The sequence below is a fragment of the Oncorhynchus masou genome, chromosome 32 (assembly GCF_036934945.1).
Source record: "Oncorhynchus masou masou isolate Uvic2021 chromosome 32, UVic_Omas_1.1, whole genome shotgun sequence".
Classification (NCBI taxonomy): domain Eukaryota; kingdom Metazoa; phylum Chordata; class Actinopteri; order Salmoniformes; family Salmonidae; genus Oncorhynchus; species Oncorhynchus masou.
In genome coordinates this window covers 41537689-41563813 of record NC_088243.1, presented here as the reverse complement: position 1 = coordinate 41563813, position 26125 = coordinate 41537689, and the positions used below count along the sequence as shown (strand labels likewise).

General features: G+C 41.5%; 1 protein-coding gene across 1 annotated transcript in view; it reads left to right on the top strand.

The window, feature by feature from the left end:
• LOC135526082 (leucine zipper protein 1-like) overlaps positions 1–26125 on the top strand; it is an 84852-nt gene that overhangs the window by 12977 nt on the left and 45750 nt on the right. Inside the window, exon 2 of the mRNA XM_064954173.1 lies at positions 14820–14914. The gene's annotated coding sequence lies outside the window, so the exon portion shown is untranslated. The remainder of the gene's footprint in view (positions 1–14819; positions 14915–26125) is intronic.

Here is a 26125-nt window from a genome sequence, read left to right as displayed (position 1 = left end):
AATTCCTCCTCCACCAAACTTTGCAGTTGGCACTATGTATCGGGGCAGGTAACGTTCTTTGAGACTTTCGAACAAAAACATGCAGGGCTTGATATTTACCTGTCAATCGACTTGTCCTTCATACAAGGATGTGACTGAAAATGTTGTTGTGGTGTTTGATGAAAATCATCCTATTGTTTTTCTTTGGAGATTGCATGGCTCTGTGCTCGATGTTATACACCTGTCAGCAACGGGTGTGGCTGAAATAACTGAATCCACTCATTTGAAGGGGTGTCCACATACTTTTGTATATACAGTTGAAGTCAAGTTTACATACACTTAGGTTGGAGTCATTAAAACTTGTTTTTCAACCACTCCACAAATTTCTTGTGAACAAACTATAGTTTTGGCAAGTTGGTTAGGACATCTACTTTGTGCATGACACAAGTCATTTTTCCAACAATTGTTTCCAGACAGATTATTTCACTTATAATTCACAGTATCACAAATCCAGTGGGTCAGAAGTTCACATTGACTAAGTTGACTGTGCCTTTAAACAGTTTGGAAATTCCCAAAAATTATAGGCTAATTGACATCATTTGAGTCTAATGGAGATGTGGCTGTATTTCAATGCCTACCTTCAATCTCGGTGCCTCTTTGCTTGGCATCATGGGAAAATCAAAAGAAATCAGCCAAGACCAAGGAAAAACATTTTAGACCTCCACAAGTCTGGTTCATCCTTGGGAGCAGTTTCCAAACGCCTGAAGGGGGGGGACTTTCATCTATACAAACAATAGTATGCAATTATAAACACCATGGGACCACGCAGCCGTCATACCGCTTAGGAAGGAGACACATTCTGTCTCCTAGAGATGAACGTACTTTGGTGCGAAAAGTGCAAATCAATCCCAGAACAATATATATTGAAGCAACATCTCAAGACATCCGTGAGGAAGTTAAAGCTCGGTCGCAAATGGGTCTTCCAAATGGACAATGATCCCAAGCATACTTCCAAAGTTGTGGCAAAATGGCTTAAGGACAACAAAGTCAAGGTATTGGAGTGGCCATCACAAACCCTGACCTCAATCCTATAGAACATTTGTGGGCTGAACTGAAAAAGCGTGTGTGAGCAAGGAGGCCTACAAACCTGACTCAGTTACACCAGCTCTGTCAGGAGGAATGGGCCAAAATTCACCCAAATTATTGTGGGAAGCTTGTGGAAGGCAACCCGAAACGTTTGATGCTACCAAATACTAATTGAGTGTATGCAAACTTCTGACCCACTGAGAATGTGATGAAATAAATAAAAGCTGAAATAATTCTCTCTACTATTATTCTGACATTTCACATTCTTAAAATAAAGTGGTGATCCTAACTGACCTAAAACAGGGAATTTTTATTAGGATTAAATGTCAGAAATTGTGAAAAACTTTGAGTTTAAATACATTTGGCTAAGGTGTATGTAAAACTTCCGACTTCAACTGTATAGTGTATAATTGATAGAATGGACATATCCCTTAGAACCACAGCATTTTAACTGGTACATAACTGGTACATAGAAATTGAATAGTAATGTTTACTTCTAATTACTACCACAAAGATGGCCGCCGGTCCACCCACTGTCAAATGTCCACTTAAAAGGGGAATTTCTATTTTCTATATTTCAGTAGGTTTCCTATGGAAGGTTGACAGTATAGATCTGATCTTCCCATCCAAGTCAACACTCTCCGATGTGTGGATCTCCAACCTTCTTTGTTCTACCTTTTTGAAAGTTGACATTTTAAATTGTATTCCAATTTTAGTACATTTATCAGCCAAAGCATGACACCCACCCTGTATTTAAGAGCATGCTGTGTCTCAACTGGTGGCGGGTACAACACACACCTCATGATTTAATATAGGATCTAAGCTACAACATATGCGGGGATAATTGACATTTAATGTTTAAAAATGACAAATTCATAAAGCTTAAAAAATATATATTTTTATAAAATAGGTTGACAACCCTGTTTGTAAGCTTTTAAATGACATCAAACTCAGAAGTGTATCTTTTCCAGTGATGAAGACATGGATGCCTCATGGTAGTGTGGGGTATGAAAATGGGTCAACTTTGAGCACTTCTATCTCCTAAATATTTTGTCATTCAGAAAAAGTTCCTTTCTGACTACTTCTACCATGGACAAATATGTATAGAAAGTTTTTGTTTGTTGTTCAAATCAAAACGGTTGCGGTCAAAAAGTCATTGAAATCAAATGGAACGACCCAATATTCCTGTGAGGGACACAATAGATTGCATCTCGTGGTGTTACTTTGCGTTATGGTTTAATCTAGGTCGCCTGTCACTGTTGTCATGCTGTAGCATGTTTAAAGTTTAACAGGGCTGTGACGTTAGGCCCAGGAGGGACTTGAGTTTCATTTGGTGTAAGTTAATTTAACCATCCAACCCTTTGGAACTGAAACATCTTGGGTTTGAGTATGCCACAAGCGGCGAGGTGTGTGTGTGTGTGTGTGGCAAGATATAAGGTACAATACGGCTAAGGGGCCAACGCGATTGAGTCGTGTGTGGCTTTGTGTTGGCATGTCCTTTTTGCGGTGACTTTGGCCTGGTTGGTGTTAAAGCATGCATGGGCTGCTCATAATTAGATGTTCCGATTGGATCTGGCAAATCTCATTCAACCCACTGATGGGGGATTGATGCTCACCCAAGCAGCAGGTGATTGTGGGTAGGGAGGGAAAGGACTCTTTGAGGAGCGACGAGCAGCGTTTTCTTGGTGGCCTGCTTTGATGGAGCACGTGGCTTTGTGACGTCAGTTACTGTCAATATAGTCAGAGCTCTGGGACCACAAGGATCATGATGAATCAACAAGTTGATCAATGAACTCTTTTCTCAATGTAAGTGGGGCGGCAGGTAGCCTGGTGGTTAGAGCGTTGGGCCAATAACCGAAAGGTTGCTAGATTGAATCCTAGAGCTGACAAGGTAAAAATGTTGTTCTGCCCCTCAACAGGGCAGTTAACCCACTGTTCCTAGACCGTCATTGTAAATAAGACTTTGTTCTTAACTGACTTGCCTAGTTAAATAAAGGTTTAATTTAAAAAATATATACATATATATTTTTAAAGTGCCTGTTCCTGGAATTCAACTGGATCAGAACTACTACATGTCAAGTTCCTCGTACACATTAGTGATGATGGGGGGGGGGGTCGATAGTTTCATTTCTGGATATTATTTTTGACTATATATCATATTGTTTTTACTATTACAAAATTGTTTTTGAGCTAATTAGCTGTACTTGCACCAGAACTCTAGTAATTTGTTTTCTGCACTTTTATTTCCATGACTGATCCAAACTCGTTTTCTCATGGCTCTCTTGTCCTACTGTGAGCACTATATTTGGAACATTGGATCGTAATAAAGTCACAGTATCAAATCACAATATATATAAAATCGTGAGAATCACAATGTATATCGTATCAGCTCCTAAAGTATAGCGATATTATATTGTGAGGTCCCTAGCAATTCCCAGCCTTAGTATACATGTGGCTCTTTCTTACTCTTGTGACAAGCTAGCAACCCAGTATGTTAATACTAAGCTTTGGCAGATAACTGTTGTCCTTCCTTATAATTTTGAGCAACCTCATGGCTCAAATAAAAGGCTCTATTTGAGTGTGCCCAATTGTAATAGTAAATAATTTCTTGCCTTTGTAGATGACAGGCTGTCTGTCTGACTAAACTGTTAGCATTAGCTGGCTTTTGCTAAATTGACCTAAACCTACCTACCTCTCTGAGGGGGAAGGTAAGAAACCACTTGAGCCAATAAATACTTCATTTTCACACCCTGCACTTTGTAGCCTTTCCGTTTCCCGTAAGAAGATGCCCTTGGGAAAATCTCTCCATGGCTTCCAAGTTTGTATTGTGAATCGATACAAGCTTTTGACAGAGCGTTAACGGCTAGCATAACAGGTGTGATGTGTTTGAATGTGAGGAATTGGTCAGAACAGAGATTGTAAAACATACTGGATTATTTACCCATATGATCCACAAGCTGTAGGCCTACTGCTGCTTGGTCTTTCTTTTGGTCTCTACCTCCACCTCACTTGTTTGTTACTGTTTTTAGTGTAAGTTTTTTTTTAAGGCCTACTTTTTGGTCAGTACAAGGCTACAGAGGCGATTAAAACATATTGCCTCAGTTTCTCAGGCATCTTTTTTGGCACCTATATCTGAAATCGTTATGGATTATCCAAAAATTGAGGCTCACGCATCAGATTTACAACACGTTTCGTTGCCCAGGTAGTTCATATTTATGGACCTCCAAAGCCTGCTATCCTCCATCATAGCCTAAATGAACCGACCTGTAAACCACGTGAAGGCATTTAGAAAGTAAGGAATGCTCAGAAGGGGGTCAACTTTAATTTGGCCTGTTTAGCAATCCTCCATTTCTTTATCATTGAAACAGACACATTTTGTTGATGTTGCTGCGACACCAGAATGGAATGCGTTTCCTGCTTAGTTACATGATGACCCGTTTATGTTTGAGATTTTTCTGTGTTGGTGCATTTTAAAAGGACAATAAATACCAAAACATTTCTCACCCATTATCTGCGGCTTCCGATGTGTCCCTTTCGGCTGTTTTTCACACGAGGAGTCCACCCTCCTTTTCGGCTTGTTCCAGTAGTATTTTTGGAAGTTATTGAAAAGAGAATTCTGAACCGTTTTATCCTTTTAAAAGGGATGTATGGATAGAAACTTGTTATTAATGTCCTTAACATTGTGTGTAAGGTTGGGCGACATTACGATAGCATCGTCTATCGACTATGATTGACAGGCATCGTCTATCGTTGGGGATGACATTGTGATGTGACAGGTGACGGTTCAGTCTATTTGAACTTGGCTGGCGCCCCACAATAAAGAACGGCGTCTCCCAGCACACAAGTGACACTCCAAGTAATTTGCCTAGTCCGATTTGCTATAGTCTATTTCAATAAATATGTGATACAGAACACAATAGAGGAATGTAGGACAGAAAGAATGTAGAATTCCACCAATGTCCAGTCAGATATCATTTCTATCTGTCAGATGCATGGGCTTTAGGCAATAGTCTAAACCTATTATAACGGACACTCCTTAACTACCTTGTGTTTGGCTGTAAAAAATGTCATAACTTAGCCTATATTCCCTTCTCTCTCCATTCGAGAGGCTATATGAAGGCTATGCGTCATCGTTTTATGCATGGCTTTCTCCCGATCAAATGCCAAGTTCCATTCAAAATATTATTTGAATAGGCTATTATCAATCACAGCTTTATAATACCTAGAACGAACAATATTATTTATTTTTCTATTCTTTGAGAGAATGCCATTATTTAGTTCTGAAAATGGTAGACTACTTCTATCCAGCCCATGATGTCACTATGATAATGTTCCTCATCAAACAGTCACTGCTCCATGACTGTGTGCCTCAGACACACACACACAAACCTTCTCCATACTGAAGCTACTCCACCAGAAAGGAAAATTAGAAAAGAGATTTGTATTATTTGGGGCCTCTCTCACTAGAATTGTACAGATTATACTCTGACCTAGAGCTGGGACGATAAACCGAAAATGATCGACATCGACCATACTGATCACTTATCAAAGGCATTTTCGCTGATAACGTTCATTACGATAAGTAGCCTGTACTAGAGGAATGTGAAGATTGAAATGATATACGTTTGCTGATATGGGTGGTTGTTAATAGGACAATAGATGACTTCAACCATTAGTAGTTTAAAGGATAATAGTTTTAAAAAACTGGTGCACAACGTTATAAAGTTATCGTTCTATTTGTTATCGCATCAATTCAGGCAATTTATCGCGATATGGATTTTTGTCCATATCACTCAGCTCTACACGGAGCACGATACCATTTTGAGTATTGTAATTGGTTTCTTTCAACTCCTGCACCATGGTATTTGAGCTAGACAAATTTTCCAAAGTATCTTTAAAAAAAAAAAAAAAAAAAATTTTTTTAACGATATTTGGTCTCTTACTTTCTGCTGCCTTTTCGGGCGAGATGGTCCTCTGTTTTTAGTTCTCCGTGCCTGCTGTTGGCAGAGGGCAGGTCGGTCCAGCCTCGCCAGGAGTTCATCTGGGGGCTCGTGTTGGAGTTTGGTCTCTTACAGCAGCAACTAGCTAGCACTGTGCTTTCTTAGGAACTCTGAGAAGACATTGACAGCAAATGTGTGGTTGACTGACTTTGCCAGAGGTGCCTCGAGATTGTACTCGCGCTTCAAAATGTGTGAGGTGAGGATGGATGGTGATGGATAGGGAGAGACTGTAAAATGTGTAATTTTCCATTCTTGGAGGTTCCTCCTTAACTCGTTCCATGCCTTGCTGCTATGTTTAGTTTTTTACTATTTGGGCAGCTGCATTCTAGTCTTCACCAGCGGGAAAGAGGGAGGATTGTAGAGAAGAAGAGAGTGGGCTGTGATTAGTGTATTTGGTGTTTGAGAGCGTGAGAGGGCATCTGGTTAACAACCTGGAACAACTATCAACCAACCCACCTCATTATAATTTAGCCACAGAGAGAGCCCTGCCTGCTATAGCCAAGTAAGCCCATATAAATAGAATCTGGTACAGTACCTTCAGAAAGTATTCACACCCCTTGATTTGATTAAAATTAATTGTAATTTTTTTTGTCAACGATCTACACAAAATATTCTGTCAAAGTGGAGGAAACATTTTTACATAAAAAATGTATGAAAATTAGCCCCCAGAGTTAATACATGTTATAATCTCCTTTGGCAGTGATTACAGCTGTGAGTCTTTCTGGGTAAGTTTCTAAGCGCTTTGCACACCTGGATTGTACTACATTATTATTTAAAAAAAAATTCAAGCGCCGTCAAGTTTGTTGTCGATCATTGCCATTTTCAAGTCTTGCCATAGATTTTCTAGTAGATTTAAGTCAACTGTAACTAATCCACTCAGGAACATTCAATGTTGTCTTGGTAAGCAACTTCCGTGTATATTTGGCCTTGTGTTTTAGGTTATTGTCCTACTGAAAAGTGAATTTGTCTCCCAGTGTCTGTTGGAAAGCAGACTGAACCAGGATTTCCTCTGGATTTTGACTGTGATAATCCATTTATTTTTATTCTGAAAAAAACGTCCTAGTCCTTGCCGATGACAATCATATGATGCATGCACCACCATACTTGAAAATATGAAGTAGTATTCAGTGATGTTGGATTTACGCCAAACATAACGCTTAGTATTGAGGATAAAATTTTAATTTCTTAGCCAAATTTTGTGCAGTTTTACTTTAGTGCCTTATTGCAAACAGGATGCATGTTCTGGAATATTTGTATTCTGTACAGGCGTCCTTCTTTTCACTCTATCATTTAGGTTAGTATTGTGGAGTAACTACACTGTTCTTATTCAGATTTTTTTTAAACTGCAATGTTGGTTTGGGGCTTGTAAGTACGTTTTTCACTGTAAGGTCTACCTACACCTGTTGTATTCGGCGCATGTGACTAATAAAATTTGATTTGTTGATCCATCTGCAGTTTTCTCCTATCACAGCCATTAAACTCTGTAACTGTTTTAAAGTCACCATTGGCCTCATGGTGAAATCCCTGAACTGTTTCCTTCCTCTCTGGCATCTGAGTTAGGAAGGACACCTGTATCTTTATAGTGACTGAGTGTATTGATACACCATCCAAAGTGTAATTCATAACATCACCATGCCCAAAAGGATATTCAATGTCTGTTTTATATATTTTTATCCATCTACCAGTAGGTGCCCTTTGCAAGGCATTGGAAAAACCTCCCTGGTTTTGTGTTTGAAATTAATTGTTCGACTGAGGGACCTTACAATTATCTGTATGTGTGGGGTACAGAGATAAGGTAGTCATTCAAAGATCATGTTAACCACTATGGTTGCACATAGAGGGAGTCCATGCAACTTTTTTTTATTTTTTACTCCTGATCTTTTTTAGGATTGCCATAAAAAATGTGTTGAATACTTATTGACGAAAGACATTTCAGCTTTTCATGGTTAATTCATTTGTCAAAATGAATTCCAATTTGACATGGGGTATTGTGTGTGTGGGTCCGTAACACAACATCTCAATTTCATTGATTTTAAATTCAGGCTGTAACACAACAAAATGTGTAAAAAGTAAAGGGGTGTGAATACTTTCTGAAGACACTGTAAGCCAACAAAAGCCCCAGGTAAACATACCGTCTTGGTCTTACACCCACTCTTCCTCAGGTCCTCTCTGTTATGTGCCGAACGGGGAGCAGGAAGGAGGGAGAGCTGCTGGACTGCATGTGAATGAGTCCTCATTGAGTGATGTCACTCGGCTCCTGAGATAACAGCCGTGGCCTCCGTCCAGCCTTGGGATCCAGGAAGAGGGGGTGTTTATGACCCGTTGGCTCACATTGCCATGGCAACCACCCTGCGTGTTTTACACATCCCTATCAGGCCGTGTGTGTGTCAGTCGCACTGTAACACATGCGTGTGAAAGAGGGAGAAAGCGAGGCAGCGCTTCTGGAAGCCGGCTTAGTCTGGCTGAATGACAGAAATCCCTCTTCTGGCCCGACCCTGCAGATAGAGGGAACGAAAGGGGGGAGAGAGAGCAGGAGGGTGGGAGAGGGATGACACAGACACCTGTATCAACATCCACCCCCATAACTGGTTTCATAAATCCCTGCCTCTGTTGGTTCGCAGGCAGGCAGTGCCATGGTTTGTGCTGGTTGCCTGGAGGGGGAGGCGGGGCAGAAGTAACAGAACACTGAGAAAGTACCTTCAAAGAAAATATCCCTATTCTTGTCATTTGTAATACTCCTACTACAGATCATGTATCCAAGTCTTCGGAGGCTAGCAAGGTGAAAGAGCAACTCTGCCACTTTTCTACCTCATCCATTATCTCCAGTGCCAAACTAATGTCTACCTACATTAGCAGTCAAAAGTTTGGACACACCTACTCATTCCAGGGTTTTTCTTTTCTTTTTACTATTTTCTACATTGTAGAATAAGTGAAGACATCAAAACGATTAAATAACACATGGAATCATGCAGTATCCAAAAAGTGTTAAACAAATCAAAATATATTTTATATTTGAGATTATTCAAAGTAGCCACCCTTTGTCTTAATGACAGCTTTGCACACTCTTGGGATTCTGTCAACCAGCTTCATGCGGTAGTCACCTGGAATGCATTTCAATTAACGGGTGTGCCTTAACAAGTTAATTTGTGCAGTTTCTTTCCTTGCGTTTAAGCCAATCAGTTGTGTTGTGACAAAGTAGGGGTGGTATACAGAAGATAGCCCTATTTGGTAAAAGACCAAGTCCATATTATGGCAAAAGCAGCTCAAATAAGCAAAGATAAATGACAGTCCATTACTTTAAGACATGAAGGTCATCAATGAGGAAATGTGCAGTCGCAAAAGCCATCAAGCGCTATGATGAACCTGGCTCTCATGAGGATCGCCGCAGGAAAGGAAGACCCAGAGTTACCTCTGCTGCAGAGGATACGTTCATTAGCGTTACCAGCATCAGAAATTGCAGCACAAATAAATGCTTCAGGGTTCATGTAACAAACACATCTCAACATCAACTGTTCAGAGGAGACGTGAATCAGGCCTTCATGGTCAAATTTCTGCAAAGTAACCACCACTAAAGGTGGAAAAAGAAGAGACTTGCTTGGGACAAGAAACACAAGCAATGGCCATTAAACTGGTGGAAATTTGTCCTTTTGGTCTGGAGTCCAAATGTGTGATTTTTGGTTTAAACCCGTGTCTTTGTAAGATGCAGAGTAGGTGACAGATGATCTCCGCATGTGTGGTTCACACTGAAACATGGAGGAGGTGGTGTGATGATGTGGGGGTGCTTTGCTGGTGACACTGTCAGTGATTTATTTAGAATGTAAGGCACACGTAACCAGCATGGCTACCACAGCATTTTGCAGCGATACGCCATCCCATCTGGTTTGCGTTTAGTCCCACTATCATTTGTTTTTCAACAGGACAATGATCCAACACACCTCCAGGCTGTGTAAGGGCTATTTGACAAAAAAGGAGAGATGGAGTGCTGCATCAGATGACCTGGCCTCCACAATCACCCGACCTCAACCCAATTGAGATGGTTTGGGATGAGTTGGACCGCAGAGTGACGGAAAAGCAGCCAACAAGTGCTCAGCACATGTGCGAACTCCACATATGCTGTTGGAAAAGCATTCCAAGTGAAGCTGGTTGAGAGAATGCCAAGAGTGGCTACTTTACTTTGAAGAATCTGAAATATATTTTGATTTGTTTAACACTTTTTTTGGCGAGGGTATTTTCTTGCTCCCCACTTCACTGAGATCTCATAGGGTTTGAAAATCGCTGTTAAAATTTTTAACTTTTGTTGATGTCATTGGGTAAAACATATGTAGCCACTGGTTTGGTGCTGGAGATGATGAATATGAGGTTGGAAAGTGGCAGAGTTGCTCTTTAATGGTCTTGTACTAGCTCTAAAGGGTTGGGACGTTTCAGGTTGGTTTGAACGGACTGACACATCGTTCTTCTAGTCTGAATGTGAACTGTGTAAAACTAGCCTTGTCAATTATGTTTGCTGCTGGCTGGACAGGGATGGCTCTTGTTGATGTGGTACGGCAATCCTGTGGGATAATGGATGTGGACCTGTATTTCTGTCGTTCTCCCTCCAGCACTGTAACGTAGAGCCTACATGTACAATCCCTGCACCCGTCTCTCTTCCACCTGGGATCGAACAGGCGTCTTTCAAAATAAAATTCCTTCTCCAGATAATTTCTTGTGATCAGAAAATATTCATGTTCTCAGGGTAAGGAATTTTCAGACGCTCGGGCTACCCAACCCCCTTTAACTCCCCCCTCAACTCCAAGGGTACTCCTATTTTCTTTTGACGCTTAAGCATAAGCGCTAACGTGTATGGGTGTAAGCTTTCGTCAATGGCGTGCCAATACGTCGCTCCCCCCTCGGTGTAATTTTCGAGACGACTCATCTTGAACTCCATCAGCGCGCTGAAAAGGGCCAGCGTGTAACGAGTGGGTTGGGTTTCTTTCTTTCCAGCCAGCCCATTGCTTTTGAAACTCCTCATGCGAGCAGTCTCGCAGCGCAAGCTAAATAGCCATAAAAATAGAATGGATGGTGAACCACACTTTTTTTAGCTCTGTTTTTTAAATGAATATTTCGAAGCTGCTGGCTTGTTTTCAAGTCGCAGGGTCTTGCTGTATCCAGGCGTTGGGGGACAGAAATAGGGCCGTCATCACTGTTTGATCCGTTCTCTCCAACTTCTCTGGTTGGAGTGCTGTGTTGACTTTGGCCCGTTCTGGAGACGGGGTCTGCTGAGGCAACACATGGTCCATGTGTGAGGCATCACTCTCCCGCCATCTGGAGGGCCCTCATGCTTCCTCTCATATATCACTCCTTCATCCCCTTCTTTTTTCCCCCATGCCCATTGGTAGCTCACTCGCATCACGTCACATTTGCTGTTTAAGTTCCATATTACGCTTAAAACGTCCTACTTGACAGAGTTAAGTGTAAAATCTCTGTTATAGGGTTGGTTTCCCATACACAGATTGAAGCCTTGTCCTGCACTACAAAGAAAAGTAATAGAGAATCCCAAAGAGTTGTGAGAGCATTTGAGTGTTTTTCTCCACCGTCTTTCTAATAGGTTTCATGAAATGCTCACCATCGCCACTTTCCCTGTACAGTAGCCAACTTCCGTCATGTCACAAGGTGATTTACACAGTGTGTCGTTATGATTGTTTAATTGCACCTGCATACACCCATATTAGGATATGTCAGGCACTTCGTCTGGCATTCCTGCCTCTCCCTCCCCGCCTCTGTGACATGGGCCTGCCTTTGTCCTGAGTAATAAGGCTACAGGAAGGCCTGGCTACCACAGTAGCTAGCTCCTGCCCCACAGGAATCCTTAACACTCTCAGACCTGACTAGCTCATTTGTGTTCTGGAATACCAGACTTTTTTATGATCCAACATTCTGGTCTTTTTGTGTGTGTGGGGTTCTGGATTTATTTGTCAAGCTGGCCCTCCTCCCCTTTGCTGTGAACTGAACAATGCCCTGTCATGGTTCTACACGTTGGATTCAGTTACTTAATTGAGCCACAGTTTGCTCATTCTCATTTTCCCACTGTGGCATGCTGCTATACTCAGCATCCTCGTTCCTTCCCTCAGTGACAGACATCTTTAATTTGACTGTGTTGGTGCCATCGATTACTTTGATAACTCACATCTGGCACGCAGAGGCATGTTTTTCCCCTCCCTGGTCAAACAAGGGCACAGTGACTGTTCACCCACCCACTTGGACCTACCAACTTTTTTGTAACTATCCCCTTTTCACATCCTCCCCTTTTTTTCTTGATTTTTTTTCCCCTTTCTCTGTCTCTTGCTCCCTCCACCACTTTTCCTCTCCCTTCATTTCCCTCTCCTCCCCTCATGCTGGTCTGAGGATGGGTGTGGATAGGTGGGCCCCAGCTCTCGGGCCATGAAAGAATGCAGTTAAAACAGTACTTTATCTGCTCTCCCTCCGAGCTGGAGGTCTAAGAGACATCTGGTCCCCCAGACATGCCAAATACAAAATCCCTGAATGGGCAACATTCCTTTATAAGAAAGCAATCCCAATCAATTCTGAATTGTTGGTAAAGTCCAAGAAATACCTTTTTTTACCCAAGTTTGTCACCCTGTTGAGTGCATTGGCCTGGGGAATGTACTGTACGTATTTTGAAATGAATTGGAGCAGCAATAGCAGTAGGCTAGTATTACTGCTGTTGGTGATCACGATGTAAATTGAAGTACTGTACTTTCATTTGTTGAGATTCGCTCTCTTCCCTATGTTTGGGCGTACAGTGCGGAAACAAAAGCCGAGCCTTTTGAAAGAGAAGAAGACTTGAGGGTTACTTTTCATCTTGGGATATTATAATAGCGCATTACAACAAGCCCTTCAGGTTTTGAGTGAAATGAAGGAGCTCGCAGGCTGCTTGCCTTCAGGGCACATGACAGCTTTATCAATATGGTACAACATTGCTTTCCAACTTCCCTATCTGATGGAATGCAAATACGAGTAGGAGGCATGCACTTGCGGTTTGTAAATCGCCTGCAAATGACATCTATTTGGTGTTCTATTTTTTTTTTCATGTTGTACTCCACCCTCCCGTCTTCGTACCTCCTTAGGGCGTCCTGTTCAGCATGTTTAATTTGGGCATTCCTTTACTTCGCTCGCAGACATAACAACCCGAGAACTTTGAGTGTACCACAGCCCCCCTAATCACTCACAGGAAATGGGCTCCCGTGCAAACTAGCCCCAGCGCAAAATAACCCTGCGTGTATTTTAAGGCCATGAAATGTTGAGTTAAGGAAATGCTACATGATCTCTCCCCCAACACACTTTCTCCCCTGCTCTCATCCCCTTAGTACAGCCTTTCTCTGTATTTCACTTGTGCTTTAAGGCATGTCGTTGGCGTAATCATGGAAAGGTACAATTTCAGAAGTAACTTGATGTACTTTCTCAAGCTGTCTTTCTGCTAGTGGTCGTAGTTTAAATTGTTAGGCAAATGGCGTAATAATACTCCCTACTATTCAGCTGACGTAGACGGGGAGATGCGTGTTTTTGCATGTAAAGGATGAGGGCCAAGGCCGCCTTCGAGAAGGATGTGGCTGATGTTCAGTTTACCATTTGGTTTTCAATGATTTAAGGGAAACCACACAGAGCGAGGAAAGGGCCACTTCAGAGTGTTTGGGGCTTGAAAATAATGGTGAGTCGTCATGTCATGCGAGCCTGTTTACTTCTTTATTTGGTTGTGAAATGTTTGTCCCTGGTTTGTCCCTGGTCAATGTTTGAGGTCTTTTGGGGTGTCTGAAATATCTGTAAGGACCTGCCAACGAACTGGGATCCGAAACATTGACGTTGTAGTAACAGGAGAGTCAATTGGTGGTTACATTTAGGTGAAAAGATGTTCTTCAGACATGACAATATCAACACTACAGTATACTTCTCTGAGGTCCTCGTTATCACTGTCTTGGCATAACCCACACTTTTGAGTAGAAATTCCATGTTGAGTCGAACATTGAGGCAACGTTGTGTGTAGTGATGGGGGAAAATGTATACAGTTGCGTATCGCAATATATAATTTTTTGACAATATTATAGCGATATTTGACTCCAGTATCAATTTGATATCGTTTAGACAATATCACAACATTATTTTTTGCGCTAGTTGACTGTACCTGCACCAAAACCAGTATTTTTCTTTCATAGCTTGTTCTTCTTTTTAAATGGGGAGCCAATTTTTGTTTTCAGCACTTTTATTTATTTATTTCTTTGTCTGAAACTAATTTTCTCATGGCTCTCTCTTGTCCCTCTGCAGCAGACCACATGGTGAGCAATATGTTTGGAACATCAAATTGCAATAACATGACAGTATCGAATCACAATGCATATAGAATCGCGATATATATCGTATCGGCACCTAAGTATGGTGATAATATTGTATTGTGAGGTCCCTGGCGATTCCCAGCTGTAGACATAGGGCCAGAATGGAATGAATGGAGCACTGTTGGGCCAGCCAAAAACAAGTTGTCTGGTCATGCATGAGACAATTGAGGCGCAACGAAATGTGACACATATCTGACCGACTTCTCAGACCATCTCGTAGCCAATATGCCTCAATATCAATGGTTCATTTTACACTGAAGGCATTGTCAGTTGACTAACCTTAAGTGTCAATACCAAGCACAACAATGGTGAAGTGAAACTATGAATCATTACTATGGTAGTGAGAAACTCATAGTAATGTTTGTCCTCGGTGTTCTTCCTCTGGTTGTAGGGCTTGTGGATGGAGCTCCATAGTGAAACCATCTGGTGACCGACGTGCTGCATTTACCAGCTGCTTAGCACCCAACACAAGAGGATCCATAGAAAGTAAGTTTACGGTATGTGTGTTTTGAATGTCTTTGTCAAGGCCATGTTTACACATAAGCTTACAGTATCTACAGTTCAGTCTTTGTATTATCATGTATTAGTGTGTGTGTGTGCGTGCCTGTCTGTCCGTCTGTAAACACCCTCTCACGACCGTCTCTATCTAACCTTGAATGGTCTTTTTTGACATACTGTTTCATTCAAACTGTGACCGAATGTCTCTATTTGACAGTCGCAGTTTGAGAGAAAGTCTGCCTTTGACTGACTGTTTCTTTCAAAAAAAAAAAGTGACACTCTTGTGTGTGGTGTGTGCGCGTACGTACGCTCCCATACTGTGTGTAATGGCAATGAGTCTGCGTCCAGCTGCTCAGTTGAAAGAGGAAACGCAGAGAAAATGTGGTGGGGAAGGTTCCGGATTCCAAGGCCGTTCCTTACCTCTGAACCCTTTGTGAGCTGGTTTCCTGGTGGGCCAGGTCAGTGTTGCACTAAAGCTGGCGCCGCGTTTCCTTCCCTGTACCCATAGGTCAGCAAGGAATGGCAAACTCGCACATATACAGATTGCACGCACAGAGTGTCGGCTCACCTGGAGACCCTTGGTAACACCCTCCCAGTAATGTGCTCTCTCTGTCAAACTTACTCAGCACTGGGAGAAGCCAACTAAAGTCACTGAGGCAGCCCAACTTTTTTCCACTAATTTGTCTTTTGACCAATCACATTTTTTTTTTTTAGCTGATCTGATTGGTCAAAATACCAATTAGTGGGGGAAAAAATAAAAGAATTGGGGCTGCCTGTCTAAACGCAGCCTGACTGGTCAAGTCTAGTCAGGCTACAGCCACTGTCTTCAGCATGCTAGTAGTGTCTGTGGCGGAGTGTCTATGACTATTTTCTACCTGTGGTGAAATTATGAAGTATACAAAGGAGACAGTTTAATCCCAGAGGCCTTTATTAATTGGTCTTCCCATTGGGTTGTTGTCGTTATGGTTGGGTGGTATCCAGATTTTTATACCGTTGCTAGACCATACCGGGGTGTAAGTATTACCAAATGTGCACACAAGGGGCACTATTATTTTTTTTTACAGCACAAAACAATTTAGGCAACGGAGATCTTGATCCAGGAAGGGATTGAATGTCTTTTGAGAAGCTTGATCTTGACATCTAGCCACTTAGCTAGCATGTTAGCAAACCAAATGCACAGCTGGAGCTCTGAGCTGGATATAATTTATTTGACACAGATTTCTTCTACTTAGTTATAAGCAGTGAAGTAGCATGTGCCCCTGTGGGGTGGGGGTGCCCCCAACATCATTTTTGTATTATATTTTTTTGCGGTATTGAAAGTCATACTGTCTGTATTTCGAAATACCCCGGTATATGGTATATCTCCCAAGCCTAGTTGCCATGCTAAAGGGCATAGACTGTATTTGAGTGAAGAGACTGTATGAATGTGATATGCTGTGTCATATCTCCCAGTGGTAGAGGCTAAAGTGGCTATATCCCAACATATATTGTAATCAGCTATATTTTAAGATGGCTCTGACAGTAATGTGTCAATCAAGCTGTTTCTGTGTGTGTATCCCAGACACATTTATGAGGCTGTCTGTCTCTGTGGACTCGTAGCAGGTAAGCTGAAACCTTGAGTCCTCTCCTCCTCACTCTCTGTATGGTTCCACCCCTTTCCTCAGTTTATTTCCATGGGTTTATTACTGTATGTGTCATTAAATACCGCTGCATTATAGGCCAAGAGGGGGAGGGGGGTGAGGCTCCCGTCTCTGCTCTGTCGCAGCGGCAGAGCTACGCCAGCCAGTGTGACGTCTGTTCCCCATTCACCACCGACAGCATTACATTACTCCTCCTCTGTTTCTCTCCCTCTTCTTATCTTCCTCCCGCTCTTTCTACTGCATCTATCTAGCACTTTTTTCTCTCATTTTCCTCTCTGCCTACCTTTCCCCAGCTCTCTTTATTTCTCTCCCTCCCACTCTTATCTTCCTCCCTCTTTCTCTCCATCTCCCCCTCTCTTTCTCACTCTCCTCTAGCCTGTGATGATGATGAGTGCAAGAGAGTGCTGCATTCCTGCTGCAGTGTTCCGGTCTGGCAAAGCCCTGTTCAGCATTCTGTGGGCTAGCTCCCCACCGCGTTGTAGCTCACTCGCTCTCTCACATGCTGTCTCGCATGCTGTCCCCCCCCCCCCCTCACCACCACACTTAGTTACTCACCCCTCTCTCTCGGCCTCTCGCACAAGAGATGCAGTGAATCTGATGCGCCCACAGTGCCACCTTGCAGACGCAGCGGGTATCTGATGCCAACACTCTGGCTGCCAGGCTGTGCCAACCGGGGAGGGCTGGCACCCAGACAGATTGACAAAACACAGCGACGGAGAGAGGGAGGAAGAGGGTATATGTTAATCAACCTTAAAAAAAACAAGATTTTATTTGTCACGTGCTGAATACAACAGCTGAATACAACCTTACTGTGAAATGCTTACTTACATGCCCTTAACCAACAGTGCAGTTCAAGAAATAGGGTTCAAAAAATATTTACTAAATAAACTAAAGTAAAACATTTAAATAAAAGTAACACAGTAAAATAACAATACCGAGGCTATATAGAGGGGGTACTGGTACCCAGTCAATGTGCGAGGGTACAGGTTAGTCGTACATGTAGGTAGGGGTAAAGTGACTCTGCATAGATAATAAACAAGTAGCAGCAATGTAAAAACAAAATGGGAGGTTGTCAATATAAATAGTCTGGTTGCCCTTTGGTTAATTGTTCAGCAGTCTTATGGCTTGGGGGTAGAAGCAGTTAAGGAGCCTTTTGGACCTAGACGTGGGGCTCCAGTACCGCTTGCCGTGCAGTAGCAGAGCGAACAGTCGATGGCTTGGGGGACTGTAGTCTTTGACAATTTTGGGGGGCCTTCCTCTGACCCCTATAGATTTTATGGACACAGGATACATTAGTTATCTTGTGTTTAGTCCTACCCTTCAGCTCCACTCAACCCCTCCCATCTATCTCTTATTTCTATATGACATGTATAGTGCATTCGGAAAGTATTCAGACCCCTTGACTTTTTCCACATTTTGTTACGTTACAGGCTTATTCTAAAATCGATTTAAATTGTTGTTTTTCCTCATCAATCTACACACAATAAATTGCATATTTATAAAATGTAAAACATTTAAATACCCATTTACATAAGTATTCAGACCCTTTACTCAGTACTTTGTTGAAGCACCTTTGGCAGCGATTACTGCCTCGTGTTTTCTTGGGTATGACACTTCAAGCTTGGCACACCTGTATTTGGGGAGTTTCTCCCATTCTTCTCTGCAGAATCTCTTGAGCTCTGTCAGGTTGGATGAGGAACATTGCTGCACCGCAATTTTCAGGTCTCTCCAGAGATGTTCGATCAGGTTCAAGTCTTGTCTTGTCTGAGGTCTGCCCCAGTCTGAGCGCTTTGGAGCAGGATTTTATCAAGGAGCTTACTCTACTTTGCTCTGTTCATCTTTGTCTTGATCCTAACTAGTCTCCCAGTCCCCAATTAGTCTCCCATGATGCTGCCGCCACCATGCTTCACCGTAGGGATGGTGCAAATTTTCCGTCAGACATGATGCTTTGCTTTCAGGCCAAAAGATGTCAAACTTAGTTTCATCAGACCAAAGAATCTTCTTTCTCATGGTCTAATAGTTATTTTTTTTACATCAAGATTGTGTTATTTAAATTAATGTTTCATACAATACACTTATGGAGATATCATTTTTTTATCCCCCCCACCGGCAATCTGATAACATAAAATGTCAAATAAATGAATTAATCATGAGAGAATTCGTTTTTATTATTACATAGTAAATCTACTGAACAATACATCATAGTCTCAGAAATAGGCTCAAATTATTGATACACATTCATGGATGTAAAGGCCCGTTGGTTAAGAGTTCAGAAATGTCCGCTGCTTCTTTTTTCCATGTGTCCAGAGTGGACACCTTGGCCCTGTGGGATCCTGGCCTGTGGAGAGCTCCATAAGTACCATTTCCTTAAATGCGAGCAACCATTGTTGCAATGGTTACCCGACAATCGTTTTCTTAGCTGCTGTGGTTCTTGACAACCACACACTCCGTTGGTGTGTTCTGACACTATAGGATCTAATGGCAATATTTTATCTATAAGTACAGAGTTGACATTGTTGACTTTCCCCCAGAATCCAACCACCTCCTGGCATTTCCGCAGCACATCCTGAAAAGTACCAACACACTGAAAAGTACCAAGGTCTCTTGTAGTGCAGAACTCACATAATGGCGATGGACTAATACCCATCTGATGCCTTTTTTGAGGTGTTAGATGGGTTCTATGGCATATTTTGTAATGAATGAATTAGTTATTGGGGTTTCCAGATGATCCTAATGTATTTTTTTCAATACAGTCTCCCATTATTTGTCTGTCAGCAAGTGTAAAATCCTTTTCCCATACAGTGGATAAAGTTAATGGTTTTTGTGCTGCTAGAATTCACTGTAGATATCAAAATCAACTCCCTTTTGAGGGCCGTCTGTTCGTTATAAGTTTGATCAATGGGTGTACTAGTTATTCTGCTCCCCGGGGGACCCCATAGGCTTGCATGGATAGGCAGAGTTGAAGGTAAAGACTAAATGATGAACCTGGGACATTAAAACACTGGCGGATTTCACATTCACATTGAATATGTCTTTGAAAGTATAAATACCTTAGACCAAGAATCTGATATAACGGGTTTCCCACACACTAAGAATTATTTTAGGCCATATTGGAGAGTATGAATTCCATTTAAGTAGTTTTCCACACGTTTACTGAGTATGCTATAATGGGTCCAAACAATAATGCAAATATTTTTAGGAGTCAAATCCAGAAAATAATAAATATTGTAATCTAATTGATGAAACGATTGACTCTTCTATAGCACGCCAAGGAACAGAAGCCTCTGGGTTTAACCAGGTCTTCAGGAAATTCATCTGGAATGATAGGTGATAAAAGTTTAGATTAGTCCACGTGATGCTTTTGTTCTCTGTAGTGTTGCATATTTAATCTGTGGTCTCTTTCTCCCCCAAATGAACTTCTTTATGACGGAGTCAAGTTTAGACCAATTGTCTATAGGAGGAGACAGTGGTAACATGGAACTCATAAAATTGATACGAGGGAGGACATTCATTTTTATAATTGAGATTCTAGGATGCAAAGAGGCCATCTTTTGATGTCTTTTAGGATATATTTTGAAAGGTTTCTAAGTAGTTCTTCCTGAAAGTAGTGTGATTAGAGGGGGCTATAGTAATGCCTAAGAATATATTTGTTTCTTCATTGAGATCATGGGTGGTAGTTGCATGCTTCTCATATCTGAGTTAAGAGGTAGTAGAGCTGATTTTGTTTTTTCATGGTCTGAGAGTCCTTTAGGTGCCTTTTGGCAAATTCAAAGCAGGCTGTCGTGCCTTTTACTGGGGAGTGGCTTCCGTCGGACCACTCTACCATAAATGACTGATTGGCGGAGTGCTGCAGAGATGGTTGTCCTTCTGGAAGGTTCTCCCATCTCCACAGAGGAACTCTGGAGCTGTGTCAGAATGATCATTGGGTTCTTGGTCACCTCCCTGACCAATGCCCTTCTCCCCTGAATGCTCAGTTTGGCCCAGGCAGCCAGTTCTAGGAAGAGTTTTGGTGGTTCCAAACGTCTTCCATTTAAGAATGATGGAGGCCACTGTGTTCTTGGGGACCTGCAATGGTGCAGAAATGCTTTGGTACCCTTCCCAGATCAGTGCCTTAACACAATCCTGTCATGGAGCTCTACGGACAACTCCTGCGACCTCCTGGCTTGGTTTTTGCTCTGACATGTACTGTCAACTGGTGGACCTTATATAGACAGGGGTGTGCAATTCCAAATCATGTCCAATCAATTGAATTTACCACAGGTGGACTCCAAGTTGTAGAAACATCTTTAGGATGATCAATGGAAGCATTCGAGTCTCATGGCAAAGGTTCTGATTACTTATGTACATTTTGCAAAGATATCTCAACCGGTTTTCGCTTTGTCATTGTGGGGTATTGTGTGTAGAATAATTTCATCAATTTTGTAATAAGGCTGTAACGTAACAATGTGGAAAAAGTCAAGGGATCTGAATACTTTCTGAATGCACTGTACATGTCATATAGAAATAAGAGATAGATGGGAGGGGTTGAGTGGAGCTGAAGGGTGGGACTAAAAACAAGATAACTAATGTATACGGTGTCCATAAAATCTATATAGGTTCAGAACTTTTTGTGAAACAGTACAGTTAGAAATACACTACCGTTCAAAAGTTTGGGGCCATTTAGAAATGTCCTTGTTTTTTAAATAAAACACATTGTTTGTCCATTTAAAATAACATCAAATTGATCAGAAATACAGTGTAAACATTGTAATGTTGTAAATGACTATTGTAGCTGGAAACGGCAGATTTTTTAAAATGGGATATCTGCATAGGCGTACAGAGGCCCATTATCAGCAACCATCACTCCTGTGTTCCAATGGCACGTTGTGTCAGCTAATCTAAGTTTATAATTTTAAAAGGCTAATTGATCATTAGAAAACCCTTTTGCAATTATGTTAGCAGAGCTGAAAACTGTTGTTCTGATTTAAAGAAGCAATAAAACTAGCCTTTAAACTAGTTGAGTAGCTGGAGCATCAGCATTTGTGGGTTCGATTACAGGCTCAAAATAGCAAGAAACAAAGAACTTTCTTCTGAAACTCATTAGTCTATTATTTTTCTAAGAAATGAAGGCTATTCCATGCAAGAAATTGCCAAGAAACTGAAGATCTCGTACAACATTGTGTACAAATCCCTTCACAGAACAGCGCAAACTGTGTCTAACCAGAATAGAAAGAGGTGTGGGAGGCCCCGGTGCACAAATGAGCAAGAGCACAAGTACATTTAGTGTCTAGTTTGAGAAACAGACACCTCACAAGTCCTCAACTGGCAGCTTCATTAAATAGTACCTGCAAAACACCGGTCTCAACGTCAACAGACAAGAGTCAGAGTCGCAAAGAGAAAGCCGGGGGGGGGGGGTAGGTAGTAAAGTTAGGGGAAAATAATTAAGGTAGAGTTATAGGGGTTGAATACTTATTTACTCAAAACATTTAAGCTTTTAATTTCAGAAAACACAATTCCACTTTGGCATTATGGGGTATTGCATGTAGGACAGTGACACAAAATCTCAATTTAATCAATGTTCTAGTAAGGCTGTAACACAAATAAATGTGGAAAAAGTCAAGGAGTGTGAATACTATCTTGTTTCTAATGTTATCAACTTTATTTCTCAACTCCTAATGCTGAGGAAGTTCTACTCATTGGAGTCAATTAACTTCTTGAAACTCCCCATCCCGGATCCGGGATCGTGACTAAAGCCTCAGGCTCATTAGCATAACGCAACATTAATGATTTCTGAAAATCTCAAATAAAATGAAAATAATGCGCCTACTCTCAAGCTTAGCCTTTTCTTAACAACACTGTCATCTCAGATTTTCAAAATATGCTTTTGAACCATAGCAATTCACTAATTTGTGTAAGAGTATGCTAAGCTAGCTTAGCATTTTGAGTAGCATTTAGCACGCAACATTTTCACAAAAACCAGTTAACCAAATAAATAAAATCATTTACCTTTGAAGAGCTTCGGATGTTTTCAATGAGGAGACTCTCAGTTACATAGCAAATGTGCAGTTTTTCAAAAAAATATTATTTGTGTAGGACAAATCGCTCCGTTTTGTTCACGTTTGGCTATGAAAAAAACCTGTATACAGTTATAGCCTGAAGCTCATTAGCATAATGTAACGTTAACGATTTCTGAAAATCGCAAATGAAATGAAAATAATGCGCCTACTCTCAAGCTTAGCCTTTTCTTAACAACACTGTCATCTCAGATTTTCAAAATAGGTTTTTGAACCATACACAAATTAGTGAATTGCTAAGAGTATGCTAAGCTAGCTTAGCATTTTGAGTAGCATTTAGCACGCAACATTTCACAAAAATCAGATAACCAAATAAATAAAATAATTTACCTTTGAAGAGCTTCGGATGGTTTCAATGAGGAGACTCTCAGTTACATACCAAATGTGCAGTTTTTCCTGAAAGCGTCTTTGTGTAGGAGAAATCGCTCCGTTTTGTACATCACATTTGGCTACCGAAACGAACCGAAAATTCAGTCACCTACAACGTCAAACTTTTTCCGAATTAACTCCATAATCGCCGAAACATGGCAAACGTTGTTTGGAATCAATCCTCAAGGTGTTTTTTCACATATCTCTTCATTGATATATCGTTCGTGGAAGCCTGCATTCTTCTCTGAATTCTGTGGAAAAATACTTGCAGCTAACTTTTGCGCACCAATTTCGGCGCAGGACACCGGGCGGACACCTGGTAAATGTGGTCTCTTATGGTCAATCTTCCAATGATATGCCTACAAATACGTCATAATGCTGCAGACACCTTGGGGAAACGACAGAATGGGCTGACTCACTCCTCTCGCATTCACAGCCATATAAGGAGACAATGGAAAACTGAGCCTCAAAAATCCTGCTCATTTCCTGGATGCCGTTTCATCTTGGTTTTGCCTGTAGCTCACGTTCTAGGGCACGCACAGAAAATATCTTTGCAGTTCTGGAAACGTCAGAGTGTTTTCTTTCCAAAGCTACCAATTATATGCATAGTCGAGCATCTTTTTGTGACAAAATATTGCGCTTAAAACGGGCACGTCTTTTTATCCAAAAATGATATATAGCGCCCCCAGAGTTTCAACAGGTTAAACTTACTGGAGTATCTGACATATGCTTTGAAAAAGCACCCGAAAAAGGCGACAAGTGCCGCTGGCTGCTGGTAAGCTTTCTTCACTTGGACATACATGTTTGGCTAACCTTTTTGTTTTAACCAGATGCTCTTAGCGAAAATGTGTTTGGAGTTTCCTTTCAAGCTAATAGCCTTAGTTTACACTTCCTCTCCCAATTATAATGTGGGGAGGTCAAAATAATGAAAAACGGTATCTACCAAATCTAATAATTTTAAAATGTTGATTTTGCCACTCCATGCCATTATCATTCACCTGATGATGATAAGATATGCTCAATAAGAAATCCACACCAATTAAAAACAAACATAACTCCATATCTAATTAAGACTAAATGGTATTCAGTATCCAGCATGTGGGTTTGCTGGTTTGCCTGGGAGTGAAAAGGTGGAAGGCCCCCATATTAGAATGTCCTCTCACTGTCCTTGATGGTTATATTGCTGTATTGTATTGTCCCTGCCTTGTGTTGTGCTTAACCTTGAGCTGGTATAACGATTTGAGCCTCAGTGCCAGTGTGCCCTCCCTGTAACACCCCCCCTTCCATTGATGCTGACAGGCACATCTATTATGGCTGGTGGTGGTAGTGCCTGTGGAGGCTGATTAGAGAAATAGTGGGCTGATGTTTGGAGGAGGTTGAGATTTCCGTGGTGGTTGGTACTCACTCAAGTCCAACACAACTCTTACATTTTTTTTTAAACATTGTTTTATGTGCCCTAGTGTGTGTGTGTGTGTGTGTGTGTGTGTGTGTGTGTGTGTGTGTGTGTGTCGACGTATGACGTATGGAAGCAGTCAGTTAAGTGTCAGGAGACTTGGTGGTTCGTAAAGACTCACATCCATCATTGTGGGTCACCTAACTGATTAGCCCTCATCTCCTCTTTGGCATAGTGGGAGAGGGGGAGGAGAGATTGGGGGATGGTAGGCAGAGGTAGAATCATAATGAGGTTGTTCTCTCTGTCCTTGAACGTGGATGGTAGTCAATAGAGGAGAGCAGAGATGATTCAGCTGCCTGGGATATAGAAAAGCAGTGAAACCGCTCACCATTTTTTTTAGGGATGTATTTATTTGACAAGGGTAGTGGACATTTAATCAACAACATTTCAGTCTTCACTTCAATTTAAATGTGCTGGATACTGAATACCATTTAGTCTTAATTAGATATTGAGTTATGTTTGTTTTTAATTGGTGTGGATTTCTTATTGCACATTTTTATTAAAATGGCTTTATGCTGTAAGAGAAGTGGAGAATTTTCAAGCTGTGTGTGTCTCTAGTCTAATGGTAAATGAGTAGAGACCTTGGTTGTGTTGGTACGAGTTTGAATGTACACCACAGTTTGGAATTCAGCGTGTGTATTTATGCGTGTCAATGGTTGTTGGTTGTCAGACAGTCTGTGGGGGGTAGAAACTAAGTTATTGTTCTTTCAGTGAGTGAGCTCCCAATGTCCCTTCCTCTGTAAACCGTGTATTTGCTGCCGGCCAAAGTAAACAGTAGGTTGCCAGTCAGTGGCACACAGTGGGAATTTCTCTCTTTTCTCGCGTACTCTATCGTGTGTGTGTCACTTTCTCCTTTATCTCTCATTTTCTCATCCATCTCTCTGGCCATGAGTACGGTCTCCAATCACCACCTCTCTTGTCGACTAATTTAAGTGCTCCTCCTAGTTACAGCATGTTCAAGCACCATAATGTTGCCATGTTCAGCAAACATCAGTTATCAGCACCACACAAGGTGACACATGTTGCATTCCTGCCTGAGCACGTCATAGGCAGCCAATCTGCCATTAGTCTCCATTAGAGCTCCAGTAGAGAGGCTCTTACCGAACTGTGATGTGAACAGTGTACACTAATGAAGTCTGTTTGAGCAAACACATCCAGGGCCCTGTTTATTTGGTCACCAATGTAGCAAAACGTTTTGAAACGGAGAATGAAAATGAACTTTTCCGTCCCGGTTTAAAAATATGGTTTTAACCTGATCACTGCTGCGTGAGAGGCTTTCGCTCTATTGCTGCAGCTGCCTGCAGAGGTTGTAGTCGGCGCTGTGTAGCGATCAGACTACGGGAGAGAGAGGGATGCAAAGGCAACACGGCTACAGCCATTTAGCTAGCTAGCTTGTTGTAGCCTACTTCTTTTCATTTCAAACTTTTAAGTCCATATTGCATTGCATTGCATTGCATTAGTGAACTCTCACTATATTTGCTGTACATTGAGGCTCTTTGCCGCTTTGCTTGGCCAACATAAACAACAAACTGCACACATGAAGGCTACCGGTCTTTTTATGGGGCGCACCGTGCACATCATAAAAACGTTTTGTTTTATTAAATTAATCATTTGAAATGTTATGGAATATCCTTGTATGTAACAATGTCAAATGGATATTTTGATTTAATTTAGAAAAAAGCTT